Source organism: Piliocolobus tephrosceles, chromosome 2 (assembly GCF_002776525.5).
Source record: "Piliocolobus tephrosceles isolate RC106 chromosome 2, ASM277652v3, whole genome shotgun sequence".
NCBI classification, from domain to species: Eukaryota; Metazoa; Chordata; class Mammalia; order Primates; family Cercopithecidae; genus Piliocolobus; species Piliocolobus tephrosceles.
This window is the reverse complement of record NC_045435.1, coordinates 42,006,133-42,026,505: the sequence shown is the minus strand read 5'-3', so window position 1 is coordinate 42,026,505 and position 20,373 is coordinate 42,006,133. Positions and strand designations below refer to the sequence as shown.

Here is a 20,373-nt window from a genome sequence, read left to right as displayed (position 1 = left end):
ATTCTCTAGTTTAGTCATTGTCATTGGGAAGTACTCAGTCTTTTGCCATCAGCCCCAGTAAATGTTCCACAAAGGATATGAAGTGGAGAATTTGTCCTGACTAGTATTCCAGCTTCTACCCTATAGCATGTGGGTTTAGGCAACCTTACCAGTTCCCATTTAGTGTGTCCAATTTCTCAAAAGAGCAGATTTACATGCCCTTAGTTTTATAGTACTAGAAAGGGGAAACATCCCCCAGTCAAATGCAGTACCCATTTTCATAAGACATTTAGGTAAAAGGTGTTACAACTACCTTACATAAGGTTTGTTTAAACATTTTACATTTCATTATTTTATTAACCTATATGTTTATTTTATTAACCTGTATATTTAACCTGTCCTGGTCCCAGCAATCTTTTTCTATCCCCAGACCATTTTACCTTTTCTGGTGAAAAAAGGTCTGGGTTCCTAGCGGCAAGTTGCATCTGCAAAACTCATGAGGGATAGCAAATTTGATAAGGCTTCTCAAGCAGTTGTTATGATTCTGTGGGAGGGGCATCCATGTAAAAGGGACCCCCTCAACCCCTAAATTTACCATGACTTGGGTAATAGGCATATTTGGTGGGAGGATATACCAGTTATCCTAAATCCAGTTATATGGCTTGCATATGAAGCATATTAACTGCTTCATCTGAGGTGCTTGTTTCACTTGGTATCTTATACAGAGAGTTGGGCAGTCCCCTTCTCAGGGCAAACAGATATTATGGTGGCATTTATCTGGTCCACTAGACTAATTGTTCTCTCAGAAATGACCTCTTGTGCATTTGGATCATATATATTCATTAGTGATTGTTCAATAGTGAGCTGTGGGGTGCTGCATCAACCCAAACAAGCTCTTAATTTCTGTAGCATTTAAAATTAAGGATTTTTTCCTTAAAGTGGTTATTTTTACAATCCACTATAGTACAGTTTTTTTAACAAGCTGATGATACAAATCTACAAAATAAAACAGTTTCTTTATATTATACCCTCTGGTTTTAAATAGTTTTGCCCTTCCCCCACATTGACTATCTTTTTGGTACCCACAGGTCTGAGTTAACTTTTGTTGCTCTGGCTTAATTGTTCTATTCAGCTTTATCTGTATATATATTTTTCTTCATTCTAAAGCAACTCTTAAGTCGTTTTTTTTAATTAGAGAAGAAAAACCTACTTTCCTTTTCTAGCAAAATCAACATCATTGTGTTTTACAAACTTCACCAAAAACGTATTTTATACTTCTATTTTAACTTTTAGTAACTCAAATTTTCCAGTGATAAAAACTGAGGTTTTAACATGACTTTAAGATTCTAAATTACTAGAGAGAGTTTTGAGATTAAATTTGCTAAATTAATGTTACCAAAGATTACCAAGATCATGTGAATTAACAGTCATCTGAGCTAGCATCTACCAATCTGATAAGCACTTACATTTTTAAAGTTACTAGGTTAGAGCACTTTCATGTAGTTTGGTAGTGAAGTATCACTTCCACATGACACATATAAAGATAAAGATATAACAGGCATGCAGAATTAAAAGGTCTACAAGATCTAATTTTATTGGCCTGTTTTCAAAAAAAGTTATCTCCCTTCAGATAATTTTGTTAATTATCCTATAACTATTATGAAGTTACAGGAACCAACAAAAGGTGAAGGAGAGATCTATTATCCAAGCCCTTTTCAAAAGAGAAAGAGCTGAACTTGTGAGATACCAATCTGCAGAATGTCAAAGAGACATAGAGTTTATAAATTAAAAACATTACATTAAAAAGAAGTCAATATTTGTAATAAAATATTGTTTTGGCCAATTATTTAGTTTTGTATTAGTGTATTTTTTAAATATCAAAGACCCATCTCTAGAAGGACCACTATAATTTCTTCTTAATCATAGCCAACTGAATTATACAATTTTTTTAAACAAATCCCTTTTTACTAACCTTCTTACAACTTATATAAACCATTCACAACATGCTTAAATTTTCTGTTCTGTCCTAAATCTCTCTTTCTTGAACAACTTAGTCATTTTATTTTAGGACACAAATGCACTACACAGGATTCTTTCTTACATAAGATCACTTTCCTTTTTGCCTTCTTTACCAAAAATTACCTCTTTATGTCTTATCGTTCTCTACATCTCTTATTTCCTAATTCCTTTTACCTTGTTTTATACATAACCTTTAAATAAACTAAATTAGAACAAGATATCTACTGTTAAAAAAAAGTTTTCCTGTAATTTTTAAATTGGAAATTGCCCAGATACTTAACATTTATTAATAACCTGAGGTCCTAAATTATATGACAAGTTTGTTTACAAACACTAATTCCATTACCATTACCTGATTAATTTATTTGTTTACCTGGATTATTAACAAAAACTGTGACATTCATTATTTAAGTTATTTCCCTGTTAACCATTTTTATAGCTGTGAATTTCAGGTGTTTACTTCAATAATGAACTTATGATTAAATATAACAGTATATTTATTTAATAATTATACTCAATAACTCAAGATTTAGCTGTTTCCATTAAACCAACAATATTCCATGCCTTATTTATCAAAAATTATACAAGCAAAGATCATTCTGTCTTGGGCTGGGTTTTACAGTTTCATAACCCTATGGCTAATCTTATACTATTCTGAAGGAATAAGCATGAAGCCACTTGATCAATAAATGCAAACAAAAATACTAACAATTCTTAGAACATTTCTGATTTTTTTACCAATGATTTTAAAGACAGCTTATTTATTAAATATTTTACTTGTCATGTGAACTTAAAAGCATTTGATTAGCATTTTTTGATAAAGTGTTTAAGTGCTTTTGTTTTTACTTAAACCAATTAGAGCTCTTTTACATATTTTTAGTAGTGAAACATTGTGTACACAACACACAAACACAGCATATTAGGCATGGCAATAGAAGTACATCTTATACATTTGTAAGACCTCTTTTTTCCTTAGACTTTTTTTTTGTTTTTAGTTTTTTTTTTTTTTTTTTTTAAGACAGAGTCTCAGTCTGTCGCCCAGACTGGAGTGCAGTGGCATAATCTCGGCTCACTGCAAGCTCCGTCTCCTGGGTTCACGCCATTCTCCTGGCTCAGCCTCCCAAGTAGCTGGGACTACTGGTGCCCGCCACCTCACCCGGCTAATTTTTTGTATCTTTAGTAGAGATGGGGTTTCACCGTGTTAGCCAGGATGATCTCCATCTCCTGAGCTTGTGATCCGCCCGCCTCAGCCTCCCAAAGTGTTGGAATTACAGGCGTGAGCCACGGCACCCAGCTTTCCTGAGACTTTTAAATTCGTGATAGCCTGTTTCATCACCCTATGCAGTTGTCAGCTAAATAGTCCTACATTTGCATATTAAAGGAAAGAACTGTTAGGTGAAAAACAGATAGCAAAAGTTGCATCTCAAAGTACCAAGAGACAGTCTGGTGTGCTGGAGGGAAATTAAAATGGATTTAATCTGCCAATTAAACAAAATTATAGAAGTCTATTATAAAATCCTTTTAAATACACACACACACACACACACACACACATCCTATAGCTTTTACTTCAGAACTTTAGCCATGAGATAAATACAAATTCACCAGCTTGCAAAAAAAAAAGAAAAAAGAAAAAAATGTTAGCTCCAAACAGTGATTTTTATCTCAGTGGAAAAGTAAAAGCAGATTTAAAGCAGGCAGAAAATATAGAGAAGAGTACTTAGGAACTCTATGGTGTACAGGTCAACCTTAGGGTTCTTTTCCTTAATGTAAATGTGCACAAGGATCATTTTATTTCCATTTTCCATAATCTCTGGCAAGTAGAGGCACCATAAAACCAACAGAGTGCCCAAAATGGGGTCATTCTCCGTGTTTTCTCCTCATTCTTAGATTACTTGTTTCCCACTTTTTTTTTTGTTTTGTTTTTCCTTAAAAGTAGGAACTGAGCTGTGGCCTAAGGTTTTTGTGTGGTGGATCAATGTGTGCTGCTTGTGGGTAGGACTCCACTGTGTGTCACCACTGAGTCGTTTCCACCCTTTTACATGTCTCAGTTTCTCTCTCCAGAGGTGTATTACCTTTGAGAGGGCTCAAAATGACGAGTGATCAGTCCTTATATGCATTCCTGGACAAACTACTTTTAAAATTAATTTTTGTTGGGGATTTCCCCGTAGGGCTGCTGCATGTCACAGGATGTCAACCCCCCAGACACTCCCACAAGTCTCCCAGTCACCCAGGAGCACCTTTTGACTGGGAGGAGCAAATAAACGCCTTTTCTCTTCCGAGCTTAGAAAACTCAGTCTCTCATTTACCTATGAAAACAACAGTTCAATTTGTCACACAAATGTGCAGACAAGCCGAATCAAGATTAATTTTGGGAGAAAAAGCAATAAAGAAAACCCTTTAGAATGTGTCTCTGAACTAGAATTAGAATCTTTAAACAACAACTTCCTAGGAGAAAAACCAGCTCACACTAAACCAAGGACTGTCAAACAAAGAGAGATCTGGGGCTCAGGAGGACTTACCAGTTCCAGCGGGGGAGAAGCTAGAAGTCTGGGAGGCTTCAATGGGTCCCACTGGTATCTTAGCTCCGAGTTCAGGCAACTTCTTTGGGGTCCTGAGTCTTCTCTGAGGCCCCACGTTGGGTGCCAAATTATTGTTGATGAAAAGAGTCAAACTCTGTAAAATATTTGAAGAGATTTATTGTGAGCCAAATATGAGTGACCATAGCCAGTGACACAGCCCTCAGGAGGTCCTGAGAACATGTGCTCAAGGATGTCGGGGTGCAGCTTGGTTTAATACATTTTAAGGAGGCATGAGACTTCAAGTTAAGTTCATTTAAGAAATAAATTTGTTTGATCCAGAAAGGCAGGAAAACTCAAAGAGAGGGAGGGTGGTTCTAGGCTATAGGTCAATTTAAACATTTTCTGGTTAACAATTGGTTGAGTTTGTCCAAAGACCTGGAATTAAAGAATGTCTTGGTTAAGAGGTTGTGGAGACCAATGTTTTATAATGCAGATGAACCATCTGGATATGGTAGCAGGCTTCAGAGATAAGACTGTAAAATGTTTCTTATCAGACATAAAGTCTGTGTTGATGTTAATGCAGGAGAAGGATAATGAGGCATGTTCAGCCTCTACTTCCCCTTATGGCCTGAACCAGTCTTTCAGGTTAAAAGCCCTGGCTGAGGAGGAAGTCCATTGGGATGATTTGGTGGTTGGGGGTGGGGGGTGCCTTAGAATTATTTTTTGTTAGGTGTGGTGGTAATACTATGGGAATGTTTAAAAAATAGGCCTTATTGTTAAACATACTTGAGTATTTAAAGGAGAATTTATCTACTGGGATGCTTTAAAATTACTCTGGAAAAAAGAAAAACGAAAGGCACGTGTGGGATGAAGCACAGACTTTTTGTTTTTGTCTGTCCAGAATTGGTGGGTTCTTGGTCTCCCTGACTTCAAGAATGACCCTGCGGACCCTCGCGGCGAGTGTTACAGTTTTTTTTTTTTTTTTTTTTTGGCATAAGAAAATTTATTACTACAGTTTTTTCACCATTAAAATTTATGATCTTGGTCTTTCCTTCTTGCCTTTGTATAGGGCCAGAAGAGACACATTGGTTACTTTGACAACCTTAAAGCGGACTCCAGGAATATCACCAACAGCATGACCTTTGCGACCAAATCCAGCAACCAGAACTTCATCGTTTTCCTCAATAAAGTTCAAGCAACGGTCATTGGGTACAAAGGCTGTGATCTTCTTGCCATTCTTGATCAGCTGGACCCTGACACACTTCCTAATGGCAGAATTTGGCTGTTTGGCTTCAACTCCTACTTTTTCCAGGACGATTCCTTTTGCATGAGAAGCACCTCCAAAAGGGTTGGCCTTCAGGGCTGTGCCCAAATGGGCTTTCTTGTACTGTTTATCATGCCACTTCTGGTCTCGTCAGTGACTGCGGAGCTTCCTAGCAGTACGAAGTCCACGACACTTGCCCATCCTGTCGGCGCCACCGGCCTGAGCGAAAAAGCGAGTGTTACAGTTCTTAAAGATGGTGTGGCCAGAGTTTGTTCCTTCTTCCCGGTGGGTTTGTGGTCTCACTGGCTTCAGGAGTGAAGCTGCAGACCTTCACAGTGCGTGTTACAACTCATAAACGCAGCATGGACTCAAAGGGTAAGCACCAGCAAAATTTATTGCAAAGAGCGAAAGAATAAACCTTCCACAGTGTGGAAGGTAACCAGAGGAAGTTGGTGCTGGCTGGGGCAGCCTGCTTTTATTCCCTTATCTGACCCCACCCACATCCTGCTGTTTGATTTTACAGAGAGCTGATTGATCCCTTTTGACAGAGTGCTGATTGGTACATTTACAATCCTTGAGCTAGACACAGAGTGTTAGACAGAAAAGTTTTCCAAGTCCTCACTAGATTAGCTAGACACAGAGTTGGCTAGATACAGAGTACCGATTGGTGTATTTACCAACCTTGAGCTAGACACAGACTACTGATTGGTGTATTTACAAACTCTGAGCTAGACACAGAGTGCTGATTGGTGTATTTAGGATCCTCTAGGTAGACATAAAAGTTCTCCAAGTACCCACCAGATTAGCTAAATACAGAGTGCTAATTGGTGCACATACAATCCTCCAGCTAGATTTATAAGTTCTCCAAGTCCCCACCAGACTCAGAAGCCCAGCCGGCTTCACCCAGTGGATCCCACACCAGGGCTGCAGGCGGAGCTGCCCATCAGTACCTAGCTGTCCACCCGCACTCCTCAACTCCTGAGCAGTAGATCGGACCGGGCGGCGCCCCCGGGGGCGGCTCGGGCAGCGGTGGAGCCCACTGCGCTGGGGGCGGTTTCGGGCATGGCGGGCTGCAGGTCTCGAGCCCTGTCCCGCGGGGAGGCAGCTGAGGCAGCTAAACCAGGCGAGAATTTGAGTGCAGCGCCGGGGGGCCGGCACTGCTGGGGGAGCCGGCGCAACCTCTGGAGCTGCTGGCCCGGGTGCAAAGCCCCTCACTGCCCTGAGCCGTCGGCGCCGGCCGGCCGCTCCGTGTGCTGAGCCCGTCGAGCCCGCGCCCGCCGGAACTCGCGCTGGCCCGCGAGCGCCGCTCGCAACCCCGGTTCCCGCCTGCGCCTCTTCCTCCACACCTCTCGGCAAGCAGAGTGAGGCAGCTCCGGCCTCAGCCAGTCCAGAGAGGGGCTCCTACGGTGCCGTGGCGGGCTGAAGGACTCCTCAAGCGCCGCCAGAGTGGACGCCGAGGCCGAGGAGGTGCTGAGAGGGCTGTTAGCACACTGTCACCTCTCAGCTGTTGTTTTAAAGCAAAAGGCGGGTCCCAAGGGTGGGTTCCCGTTCACTGTATCCTTTCTACCTTGACAGCTCCATAATAAAACCTGCAGCCGCACAGGCGCCTCTCCCGTAGTGCTCCCGCGGGGGCGGCCGGTGGGGCCCCAACTGCGAGGAGGGCTCGGGCTCGCGAGCCTCGGTCCCCTACTTCCAACCCCCCAGGCCCCCAGCGGGGCTCTGCGCTGCTGGGGCTGGGGCGTCTGCTGCAGTCCCCAAGCACCAGGTCATCCAAGGTCCTGCCGCCGGGCCGGGGCGGAGCCAGGGACGCCCGGCCTTCCTGCTTCCTGCGTCCTCGGCCCGCCTCTTTCCTGCCGCCGCCTGGATGGGACGCGGTAAGCGCGGCCCCGTTCCAGGCGGAGTTGGGGCGGAAGGTGGGGTCAGCTGGGGCCCAAGGGGGGTCGGGGAGGCGCGCGGGAGAAGGAGCCCGGGAGGGGGTGCGCGGGAGGCGGGTGAGCCGGGCGCCGGGCTCTGGGGGCCCGGGCGGGAGGAGGAGCCATGGGGGTCGGGGTTCGGGGGACGCGGGGAGGGAAAGGAGCGCGGGAGATGAGGTAAACCCAAGGGGTCGGAGGGGCGGCCTGGGACGGGGTGGGGCCACGCCTGGGGTAGGCCACGCCTCGGGGAGGCCGGGAAAGGACCCGGGCTCGGGGGAGCGGGCCGGTCCTACCCTTAGGTGTCTGAGGCCGTTCCCCACACCGCCGCGGTGTGCTTTCAGTGGCCCCGTCTCCTTCCTGGCCTGCTCAGGGCACTGCTCCTGGTTGGATGTCACACGCGTGACTCCTGCAGCGTCCGTGCGCAGGGAAACCCACCCTGCCTCAACCAGACCTCCCTCCAGCCTCCGCCACAGGCTCAGCCCACTGTCCTGGGTGGGCTTGGTGCAAAACTCTGGTGAAGAAAACCTCCTGGGGTGCCCAGCCGGGAGTCTCTCTCAGAGTCCCACACTCTCTCCATCCAGGAGAGCCGGTGGGCTAGGTCTCTTTGAAATTCCTTCCTTCCTTCCTTTCCTTCCCTTCCTTTTCTTTTCTTTCTTTTCTTTTTTCTTCTTTCTTCCAGTTTTTTTCCATGTAACTAGTGATCAAATCCCACTTTTTTTAGAAGGCTTTTACACCAGTGGTTTTCAAACTGTGGTCCCAGGACCAGCAGCACTGCCTTCCCTGAGATCTGCTAGAAATGCGGGTTCCCCAGCCCCACCCTGATCTTCTAAATCCTAAACCTTGCGAGTGGGTCCCCATACTTGTCTTTAGCAGGTCCTCCTGGTGGTTCTGACCATTGATCTGAAACCTTAGGGCTTTGAGGAGTATGAACTGAGGGTGAAGATGGGCCAGGTGCCCTGTGATGATAATACATGACTCCATTTAATCTTCACAGCTCTACACAGTAGGTAATATTACCCCATTTCGCAGATTAGGCAACAGAGGTACAGAAAGTTTAATTTTTCCAAGGTCACAGACCTAGAAAGGGGAGGAGCTGGGATTCCAACCTTGGGTTATGGCTCCAGAACATTCCCACTGAGGCGAGGTCCCCTGTGAAGGTGGGGAGGGGTGAAGCCCAGAGGCCGTGGCGGCCTCCCTGCTAGGCAGAAACCATTAGTTTCAGAATCGTGACCAGCCAGGCGCGTGGTCAGCAGTGGCCCTGCCTGCCTGCCTTTGGGTGAGCCCTGGTCTGTGTGAGCTGCTGGGACCAGGCTCCAGGGCAGGATGTGTTCACACTGGGGTGCTGACCGGGCGTCCAGTGTCCCGGGTCCAAGGCCAGCCTCACAGGGTGACGCAGGGATGCTTCTGAGTGATAGAGTATCCTTTTCCTCTTCAGTCTGATGGGGGCGGACACCTCCCAACCCCATGCTGGCAGCTGGGAGGGTGGGCAGCCTCAGACTCAGGCGTGGCTCTGAACTGTGGCCCCAGGTGGGCCACTATCTGCCCTGCCCAGCCCCTTTCAAGGCACAAGGGTCTCTGACCACTGCCCCATAGCAGGGTTTCTCGGCCTCCACACTACTGACATTTGGGGTGGGGCAGTTCTTTGTTGTGGGGGGCTGTCCTGTATCACCCTCTCTGTCGGTACAACCAAAACCATGTGCAGACATTGCCCGATGTCCTCTGTGGGGACCTTGAAGGCGATGCCTCCACTGGCATCTTGGCTTCTCCCTGGGGCTCTGGGATGAGAGGTTTCCTGGTCCACAGCCTACTTTCCCATAGAAGCCTACTCCAGCCTGTGCTGGGTTGTTCATCCGCACAAGCTGGCAGTGACACAGGGACATTGGAGCATGTTCTCCTTGCAAACACTCCAACGTTCAGGTGGAGCTGAGGGGCCTTTGGCCATGTCCACAGCTGTGAGATCCCCCACCCTGCAAGGGGCACAGAGCAGGCAGGAATGACTGGTGCTGACACCAGCTGGGCTGTGCTCCCGGGTCACCCTGGCCAGGCCCTCCTCTGGCACCATGTGCAGGCGCAGTAAGGGTGGACCCAGGGCTGGGGCTCTCTAGGTCCAGCTGCATGCATGTTCCCAGCACAAATCACAGATCAGGGCTGCGTCAGCACCTGCCACTCTGGTGTTTGCTGTCACCAGGCACAGTGGCTATGCACTCTTGGGTTAAACCTCCTCAGGCACGCGTGTGAGTGACTCACCAGGACTGGGGCTGAGTGAGGATGTGTGGCCTGGTCACTGCCCAGTTACCTCTGGCAGAGGCAGACCCAGAGCCCTGTGGCTGTGTTCCAGGCCCTTCTGCCCACCCCTTGCCCTAGTGGTAGCGAGGTGAGGTGCCTCACACCATTCATTTATTTATATTTTAAAAATTTTATTGACACCTAATAGATGTACATATTTTTGAGGTGTCTGTGATAATTTAACACATTCACGTAACTTGTAAAGATCAAATCAGTGCAATGTAGACATCCATCATTTTAGAGATTGGTCTTCCAGAAACATTTGAATTATAGCTATTTTGAAATATAAAATAGATTGTTGTAGTCACCCTATTGATTCATCAAACACTATTTCTTATTTCTTCCATCATACCGTGTATTTCTAGCCATTAACCACCCTCCCTTCTTCCCCCTGTCCCCCGACAGGCTTTGGTAAGCAGTGAACCCTCTACCTCCTTGAGATCCCCTCCTTCAGCTCCCGCTTATGAGTGAGGCCACGTGAAGTTTGTCTTTCTGTCCACAGCTTATTTCACTGAATGTAATGACCTCCAGTTCCATCCATGTTGTTGCAAATGACAGGATCTCATTCTTCTTTATGGCTGAATAGTACCACATCTTTATCCTTTCATCTGGTATGGAAACTTAGGTTGATCCGTATCTTAGCTATTGTGAATAGTGCTGCAAGAAACATGGGGTACAGATATCTCTTCAATATCCTGATTTCCTTTCTTTTGGATATGTACCCATTAGTGGGATTGCTGGATCATATGGTAGTTCTGTTGTTAGGTTTTGTTTTTTGTTTTTTGTTTTTTTTTCCAGAGATGGAGTCTCGCTCTATTGCCCAGGCTGGAGTGCAGTGGCACAATCTCAGCTCGCTACAACCTCCACCTCCTGGGTTCAAGTGATTCTCATGCCTCAGCCTCCCAAGGTAGCTGGAACTACAGGCGTGTGTCACCACACCCAGCTAATTGTATTTTAGTAGAGATGGGATTTCAGCATGTTGGCCAGACTGGTCTCAAACTCCTGGCTTCAAGTGATCCTCCCACCTCGGCCTCCCAAAGTGCTGGAATTACAGGCGTGAGCCACTGCATCTGGCTTGCTTTTAGTTTTTAAAGGAACTTCCATACTGTTCTCCATAGTGGCTGAACTAGTTTACATTCCCACTAACAGTGTACAAGGAACACTTTCTCCACATCGTTGCCGGTGTCCATTATTCCCTGTCTTTTTTACAAAAGCCATTTAAAATGGGGTGGGATGATATCTCATTGTGGTTTTGACTTGCATTTCTTTCATGATTAATGATGTTGAGTACTTTTTGCATATATGTGAGCCATTTTTGTCGTCTTTTGAGAAATGTCTATTCAGATCTTTTGGCCATATTTTAATTGGATTTTTTTTTCTTTTTTCTTTTTTGTTATTGAGTTGTTTGAATTCCTGGTACTATATATTCTGGTTATTAATCCCTCGTCAGATGAGTGGTTTCAGATATTTTCTCCCATTCTGTGCGTTGTTTTTTCGCTTTGTTGATTGTTTCCTTTGCTGTGCAGAAACTTTTTAGCTTGATGTAATCCCATTTGTCTATTTTTGCTTTGGTTGCCTGTGCTTTTGAGGTCTTGCACAAAAAGTCTTTGCCCAGACCAATGTCCTGCAAAATTTCCCCAATGTTTTCTACTAGTAGTTTCATGGTTTTAAATCATATAAGCGTTTAATCCATTTTGATGTGATTTTTTAATATAGTGAGAAAGTCCAGTTTCGTTCTTCCGCATATGGATATCCAGTTTTCCCAGTCCATCTGTTGAAGAGACTGTCCTTTCCCCAGAGTATGTTTCTTGTGCATTTGTCAAAAATGAGTTAGTTGTAAGTGTGTGGATTTATATCTAGGTTCTCTTTTCTGTCCATTGGCTTATGTGTCTGCCAGTACCATGCTGATTTGGTTACTATAGCTTTGTAGTTTATTTTGAAGTTGCTGTGATGCCTCCAGCTTTATTCTTTTTGCTCAGGATTGCTTTGGCTATTTGGGGTCTATTGTAGTTACATGTAAATTTTAGAATTGTTTTTTTCTATTTCTGTGAAGAATGACATTGGTATTTTGGTAGTGATTGTGCGATTCTGTAAATTGCTTTGGGTGAAATTGTCATTTTCATTGAAATTCTTCCATTCCTCAAGCATAATATATCTCTCCATCGGCTTTCATTTTTATTTCCCTAACACCTTCTCAGGTGGCTGTCTAGGCTTCCTTTGTGTTTCTCCAGCTGAGCTCTTGTTCCCATCCTGTGTCAGTTTCTCCATGGTTTTCTCTGCAGAGTTCTTCATTCTTTTTTGTGCCCTTATCCTTTGTCTCTTGTATTGGGTCAAACTATTTTCTCCTAGGCTTTTGCTTGCTTTAAAATTTTATTTAGAAGTTTTGTCCTACAGAATATTTCAACTTTGATGTAGCTAAAGTAATCATTTTTCCCCTCTGGTTTTTGCTTTCAGTTGTGTGTGTGTGTGCGCATGCGTGTGTGTTTCCCTTACCTTAAGGAGTTTAAATCCCTGATTTAAGTTCAAAATTTTTTCCGACCCTGGTTGCTCAGGACATCCAAGCCCTGCCTTTCTGGCAGAGGGAGCTGGGAAAAGTTAACCTCTCTTTGTTCCTGTCCGTATGCCTTGGGTGTCTGGGTGCCTGTAGCATTGCTCAGGTGACCGCTGGCCTTGGCAAGAACAGTTTGCATCAGCAGAGGAGGGGAGGTGAGAACACACTGTGGGCATGATTCTTTGTATAATTTTTTTTGCCATGAAGAGAAGGAGGGGAATGAAGTGAGAGCTAGTTTGAGGTCAAGGCTGGGTTTATAGAGGCAGATCCTAGAGCAAGTTTCTGTTCTCATCAGATGATCCCACAGAGGTAGAGGGGAGAAACTGAGGAGGCGGGAGAGAGGGGTTCCTTGTAGGTGCGACCCCTTGAGAGGACTCCAGTAGGGGTCTCTTAATCCTCTGTTCCTCTTCTGTGTAAAGTGGTCAATAATAAGCTAACCTTCCCATGGTCCCATGAGTATTAAAGGAGGTAAAGCCATACTGCACAGGTCATCAGTAGCTGTGTCTGTTATTTTTGGAAAAGATTAGGGATCTGGCACTGCAGGGACCCCATGATTCCTACCTTGTTCTGCCAAGCGTGCGTCCTTCTCATGGTTCTGGGGCTGCCACCCTGAGAAGCAGAGTGGGGCCTGGAGAGCCAGCCGATAGCTCAGCTCTGTGTGGTACGGGTTCCTCCCAGTGTGGGCAGGGTCCAAGTCCTCCTCCTCTCCTTTCCTCTCCACTAGCTGTCTCTCCATGATGGCCAGGCTTCCAGTGTGGGCCTGGCTCGGTTTTACCAGCATTGCTACAGAGGATGTGATGGGAATTTAAAGAAAATGGCTGGTCTGGCCTGAGGGGTCAGGCTGGAAGGTTGACGACAAGAAGGTCATGAGGAAGGTGGAATGGGTTCTGCTGTTAGGACCTAAGGGATGCAGCAGTGGCCTTGCCTAGCCAGGAAGGTGGCCATTCCTGCCTGTGGGAGTGGGGCGGAGAGTTGGAGGGGCCTGGTGTGGTGAGAGGGAGGCATTTTCTGTCTCTGGCATTGGGCCCCTGCAGGTCCTTCAGGGAGGTGGGAGGCAGGTGGGAGTAGGTAGTTCCCATCTCTTTTTATTGACTCTTGGAGCCACACTGGTGCCGCCTGGGCCCAGGTTCTCTGGGCTGGATGAGAGGCACCGTTCCTACTGCCGAGAGTGCCACTGACTCGAGAGGCCTCCCTGTGCCCTGTCCCCACTGCATGTCATGGTCCCCAGGCCGGCTGCTTCTTTGCTAACTCACCACCTGCTCCATTCAGGCCCCTGAGAAGGAAGCACTGAGGATGCAGGAGGTGCCGTGACCCTCCGCTTCTCCCTGCTGCAAGGCACAGTGCAGGGCACACATCCCTGTTCAGTTCTTCCATCAGCTCCTCTTGAATCCATAAATTGCATGGGAAAATGTTTTACCAGCAATTGGGTGGTGCAAGCCTCCCACCTCATTCCTTGCCTGAAACTGTGATTGACAAGCAAGGATGACAAGCAGGCAGGCAGACATCTTACTGAACAGGGGCCAGAGATGTATACATTCTATCAAATTAAAAAAATCCAGGATCTAGAACATGGATTAAAAAAAACACAGTGAGTTTGTGAACCTGTGTCTATGTGTAAACATTGGAAGGATATACACTAGACTTGCACTGATTATTTTGGAATAGTGAAATTGTCAGTGATTTTAAAACCGTATTATATTATTATTTATTTATTTTTGAGACAGAGTCTCACTCTGTCCCCTAGGCTGGAGTGCAGTGGTGTGACCTCGGCTCACTGCAGCTTCCGCCTCCCAGGTTCAAGTGATTCTCCTGCCTCAGGCTCCCGAGTAACTGGGGCTACAGGTGTGCATCACCACACCTGGCTAATTTTTTGTATTTTTTGATAGAGATGGGGTCTCACCATGTTGGCCAAGCTGGTCTCAAACTCCTAGCCTCAAGTGATCCACGGGCCTTGGCCTCCCAAAGTGCTGGGATTACAGGCGTGAGCCACCATGCCCAGCCTCATTATATTATTTTGTATTGTCTAAATTATATTTTTTATTAACACATGTCACTTTTGTAATTAGAAAAAAAATCCCGTTATTTTCATTTTGGAAAGGAAAGGTGGCTGAGGTGGTTTATTGATTGTAGAATAGATGAAGAGATTGTGGGGCAGTCATACAGTTCAGTTTTCTACAGCAGTAAAATAGATTCAGCAGCATGGCTGAATCTCAGAAATCTAATGTCAAGCGAAAGAAACTGGACATGAAAAGAATCTGTGGAGTGTTACTTTGTTGATCGAAGTCGCAAAGTAGGCAAAACTCAGCTGTAACACTTAGGGCTGCACACATTGTAAAACTAAAGGAAAAATAAAACAGACGGAGGAAGGGTCATCCCAAGAGTGAGGCTAGTGTCACCTCTGGTAGGGAGGGATGAGTTGTTATCAGAGAGGGGCTCAGAGTGGAGAGGCTGGTCATGCTTTGCTTCTTAAACTTAGTGGGAGTATAAGGGTTCTTGCTTTAATAATATCTCATAAATGATTCATAATTTTTTATTGTGATATAAATTTCATACCATAAAATTCACCCCTTTTAAATGTACAGTTCGGTCGAACAGAAAACTCATATTCACACAAAGACTTGCACATGAATAATAGGAGTATTATTTGTAGTATCCCCAAAGTGGAAATAACCCAAATGTCTGTCACTCATTAGTGGGTACGCAAAATAGGATATGTCCATACAATGGAATATTACCCATCTGTAAAAAGGAATGAAGTACTGATTCATGCAACAACATGGATGAACCTTGACAACGTTATGTTAGGTGGTATCTTAGTGTGGTTTTGATTTGCATTTTTTTAACAATGAAACTGAGCAGTTTTAATGTTAAGTGACACCATCATTTCATGTGCTTATTGGCTGTTGTACGTCTTTGGAGAAATGTCTGTTAATTCCTTTGTCATTTAAATTGGTGTGTCTTTTTATTGTTGAATTGTAAGTATTCTTTATGTATTTGGGATACTAAACCCTCATTAATATAATGGCAAATACTTGCACATTTTGTGGATTGTCTTTACTTTCTTGAGAGTGTTCTTTGAAACACAGCTTTCAAATTTTCATGAAATCCAATTTGTCAATTTTTTCTTTGGTTGCTTGTACTTCAGATATCACATCAAAGAAACTGTTGCCTAATCCAAAGTCCCTGAGATTTACACCTGTATTTCATTCTAAGTGTTTTAGGTAGTTTTAGCTCTTATGTTTAATTCTTTAATCCATTTTGAGTTAGTTTTTGTAGGCGGTTTGAGGTAGGGGTTCAAATTCATTCTTTTGCATGTGAATATTCAGTTGTCCAGCACCATTCGTTGAAGAGACCTCTCTTTCCCCAGTGAATGGTTTTTATACCTTTGTCAGAAGTCCATTGGCCATAGATGCATGAATTTATATATAGACTCTCAGTTCTGTTCTATTAATCTATATTTCTATTCTTTGCCAATACCAAGTTTTACAATAAGTTTTGAAATTAGGAAGTCTGTGTTCTCCAACTTCATTCTTCTTTTTCAGAATTGTTTAGGATTTTCTGTTCCCTTGTACTTCCATTTGCATTTTAGAATCACCTTGTCATTTTCTCCAAAAAAGAAGAAAGAAAAAGAAAAAAAAAAAAAAAACAGACTATTGGAATTTGAATAGGGATTGTATTAAACCTGGAGATCAATGTTTTGTAGTTTTCAGGGTACAAGTTTTGCACTTCTTTTGTTAAATTTGTTCTGAAGTTTTCTTCATTTCTTGCATTTCTATTTCAAATGCAATTGTTTATTTACTTTTAGATTATTCATTATTAGAGTATAAAAATAAAACTGGATGGGTACAGTGGCTCACAGCTATAATCCCAGCACTTTGGGAGGCTGAGGCAGGAGGATCACTTGAGCCTAGGAATTTGAGACCAGCCTGAGCAGCATAGCAAGACCTCATTTCTTTAAAAAAAAAAAAAAAAAAAAAGCTGAGCATGATAGCATATACCTGTAGTCCCAGCTGCTCAGGAGGCTGAGGTGGGAGGATCACTTGAGCTCAGGAATTTGAGACCAGCCTGGGCAATGTAGCAAGACCCTGTCTACAAAAAATTTAAAAAATTAGCTGAGCATGGTGGCACATGCCTGTAGTCCCAGCTACTCAGGAGGCTGAGGTGGGAGGATTACTTGAGCCTAGGAAGTTGAAGGTGCAGTGAGCTATGATCGTGCCACTGCACTCCAGCCTGGGTGACAGAGTGAGAACCTGTCTCAAAACAACAACAAAAACAACCAAACAACCCAAAAACCCAAACAACAACAAAACAAACAAACAGATTTTCGTGTGTTGACCTGTGTCCTCCAGTCCTACACTTTGCTGAACTTGTTTACTGGCTGTAATAGTTTGTGTGTATGTGGATCCCTTATGATTTTTTATGTATAAGATTATGTCATCTGTAAACAGGGGTAGTTTTACGTCTTCCTTTTCAAGCTGGATACCTCTTATTTCTTTTTCTTGCTGAACTCTGCTGGCTAGAACCTCCAGTACAGTGTTTAATAGAATTGGCAAAAACAGGGATTCTTGTCTTGTTCCTAATCTTATTGGGAAAGCTTTCAGACTCTCGCTAAGTATAGTTAGCTTTGGATTTCTCACAGATGCCTTTAATCAGGATGAGGACATTCCCTTCTATTCCTCTTATCATTATCAAATATCTTTCTTTGTCTGTGGTAAGAATTCTCATCTTAATGTCTAGGAATAGAAGGGAATGTCCTCATCCTGACTAAGGGCATCTATGAGAAACCCAAAGCTAACTTTTTAAAGTGTTTTTATCATGAAAGAGTGTTGGATGTTGCCAAATGCTTTTTCTGTGTCTGTTGAACTGTTTTCTCTCCATTATTATATTAATTTGGTGCATTACATTGATTTTCATATGTTGAACCAACTTTGCATTCCTGAAATAAATCCCACTTGGTTATATTGTAAGTCTTTGTATGTACTAGTGGCTTGAGTTTATTAGTATTTTGCTGAGGATTTTGTGTCTGTATTCGTAACACACATTGGTCTGTAGCTTTCTTGGGTTGTCTTTATACTGGTCTCTTATAAGCAGTTGGGAAGTGTTCCCTTCTCCAATTTGTTTTTGAGAGTTTATGAAGGATTGCTGTTAATTTTTTTTTTTTAAATGCTTTGTAGACTTCTCTAGTGAAGCCATCCAGTCTTAAGCTTCTCTTTGTGGGAAATTTTTTGATTACTAATTTGATCTCTTTTAATTGTAGATCTATTAATATTTTTTATTTCTTATGAGTCAGTCTTACTAGTTTGTGTGTTTCTAGGAATTTGTACATTTCATCTAGGTTTTCTACTTTTTTTAGCTTTATTTATTTTTTAACTTTTATTTTAGGTTCAGGGGTATATGTCCATGTTTGTTATAAATTAGGTGTCATGGGGGTTTGGTGTACAGATTATCTTGTCACCCAGGTAATAACATAGTACCTAATAAGTAGTTTTTTGGGTTTTTATTTTTGAGACAGGATCTTGCTCTGCCACCCAGGCCAGAGTGCAGTGGTGCAATCTCGGCTCACTGCAACCTCTGCCTCCCATGCTCAAGCGATCCTCCTGCCTCAGCCTTCCAAGTAGCTGGGACTACAGTTATACTCCACCATGATTGGCTGATTTTTGTATTTTTTATAGTGGTGGGGTTTCACCATCTTGCCTAAGCTGGTCTTCAACTCCTAAGCTCAAGCAATCTGCTTGCTTCAGCCTCCTAAAGTGCTGGGATTATAGGCATGAGCCACGGCAACTGGCCAGATAGGTAGTTTTTTGATCCTCTTTCTCCTCTCACCCTCCATTCTCAAGTAGGCCATGGTGTCTCTTGTTCCCTTCTTTATATGCATGTGTACCCAATGTGTGGCTCTCACTTATAAGTGGAACATGTGATATTTGGTTTCTGTTTCTGCATTAGGTTGCTTAGGATTATGGCCTCCAGTTCCATCCATGTTGCTGCAGAGGACATGATCTCGTTTTTTCATGGCTACATAGCATTCCATGGGCATATGTACTACGTATTCTTTATTCAGTCTTCTGTTGATAGGCATTAGGCTGATTTTATGTCTCTGCTATTATGAATAGCACTGTGATGAACATATCTGTGCATGTGTCTTTATGGTAGTATGATTTATATTTCTTTGGGTATATACCCAATAATGGGATTGCTGGGTTGAATGGTACTTCTGTTTTAAGCTCTTTGAGGAATCACCCCCACTGCTTTCCACAATGGCTGAACTAATTTACATTCCCACAAGCAGTGTTTAAGCATTCCCTTTTGTCCACAACCTCACTGGCATCTGTTATTTTTTGACTTTTTAATAATAGCCACTCTGACTGGTGGCTTTTCCAATTTGTTGGCTTATAATTAATCATATATTCTCTTATAGTTATGTTTAGTTTTGGTCATGATGTTTCCTCTTTCATTCCTAATTTAACTATTTGAGCCTTCTCTCTTTTTTTCTTCATCAGTCTCTCTAAAGGATTGTCACTTTTGTCGATCTCTTCAAGGACCCAACTTTTGGTTTTGCTGGGGTTTTTTTGTTTTGTTTTACAATTCTCTTTCATTTATTACCAATTTAATCTGTATAATTCCTGCCTTCTCCTTTTTTTGGGTTTAGTTTGCTCCTCTTTTTCATCTGAAGGTGGAAGATTGATTTATTAATTTGTTCATTTCTTTTTAAAGAAATGGATATTTATAGCTATAAACTTCCCTCTAAGCGCTGCATTAACACATGCCATAATTTTTTGGTATGTTGTATTTTCATTTTCATTCATCTCAAAGAAATCTCTAATTTATTTTGTGATTTTTGTCATTGACCCATTAGTTATTTAAGAGTATGGGCTGGGCTTGGTGGCTCATGCCTATAATCCTAGCACTTTGGAAGGCCGAGGTGAGCAGATCACTTGAGATCAGGAGTTCGAGACCTCAGCTTGAGCACCACAGTGATATCCCATCTCTACAAAAATTTTAAAAATTAGCTGGTTGTGGTGGCGCACACCTGTAGTCCCAGCTACTTGGAGGGCTGAGATGGGAGGATTGCATGAGCCCCAGAGGTCTAAGCTGCAGTGAGCTGTGATCACGCCACTGCACTCCAGCCTGGGTGCCAGAATGAGACATATTTATGAATTTCCCAAATTTCCTTCTGTTATTGATTTCTAATTTTATTTTGTTGTGGTTGGAAAACATATTTTGTATGATTTCAGTCTTAAATTATTGAAGTTATTGTTCCTAAGATAGATCAAGCCTGCAAAATGTTCCATATACACTTGATAAGATTAAGTATTCTGCTATTGTTGCACGGAGTGTTTTGTATAGATGTGTTTGATCTAATTGGTCTATAATGTTGTTGAAGTCCTCTTTCTGTTGTTGATACTCTATCAAATTGCTTTACCAATTATTGGAAGTGAGGTATGTCCAACTATTACTATTGAATTGTCTTTTTCTTCCTTCAGTTCTGCCACTTTTAGTTTGTGTATTTTGGGGCTTTGTTGTTAGGCATATGTGTGTTTGTAATTGTTATAGCTTCTTGATAGATTGACCCTTTTATCATTATCAAATATCCTTCTTTGTCTATAGTAAGAATTCTTGTCTTTATGTCTGTTTTGCCTGGTACTATTAATAGTATTAAAGCCACTCCAGTTATCTTTTGATTACTGTTTGCATGGTATATTTATTTAAATCCTTTTACTTCCATCCTATCCATATATACTTAATGTAATAATTGATAAGATGGGATTTGTGTCTGCCATTTTGCCATTTGTTTTCTATATGTCTAATGTCTTTTTTCCCTGTTTTCCCATTACTGCATTG

The 20,373-nt window shown here is 43.0% G+C and overlaps 1 protein-coding gene and 1 pseudogene across 4 annotated transcripts in view; one reads left to right on the top strand and one right to left on the bottom strand.

The window, feature by feature from the left end:
* Positions 1-5,489: 5,489 nt before the first annotated feature.
* On the bottom strand, positions 5,490-6,013 carry LOC111544645 (annotated as a pseudogene). Its single transcript, XR_002732234.1, has one exon. The product of XR_002732234.1 is annotated as a 40S ribosomal protein S23 pseudogene (transcript).
* A 1,466-nt stretch (positions 6,014-7,479) lies between these two features.
* The window catches only part of SLC41A3 (solute carrier family 41 member 3), a 78,008-nt gene continuing 65,114 nt past the window's right edge, over positions 7,480-20,373 (top strand). Inside the window, exon 1 of one of the 3 annotated variants that reach the window (XM_023215281.1) lies at positions 7,480-7,658. The gene's annotated coding sequence lies outside the window, so the exon portion shown is untranslated. Of the gene's footprint in view, positions 7,698-20,373 lie in introns of all 3 variants that reach the window. The other 2 variants (XM_023215262.1, XM_023215271.1) reach the window with 2 other exon arrangements.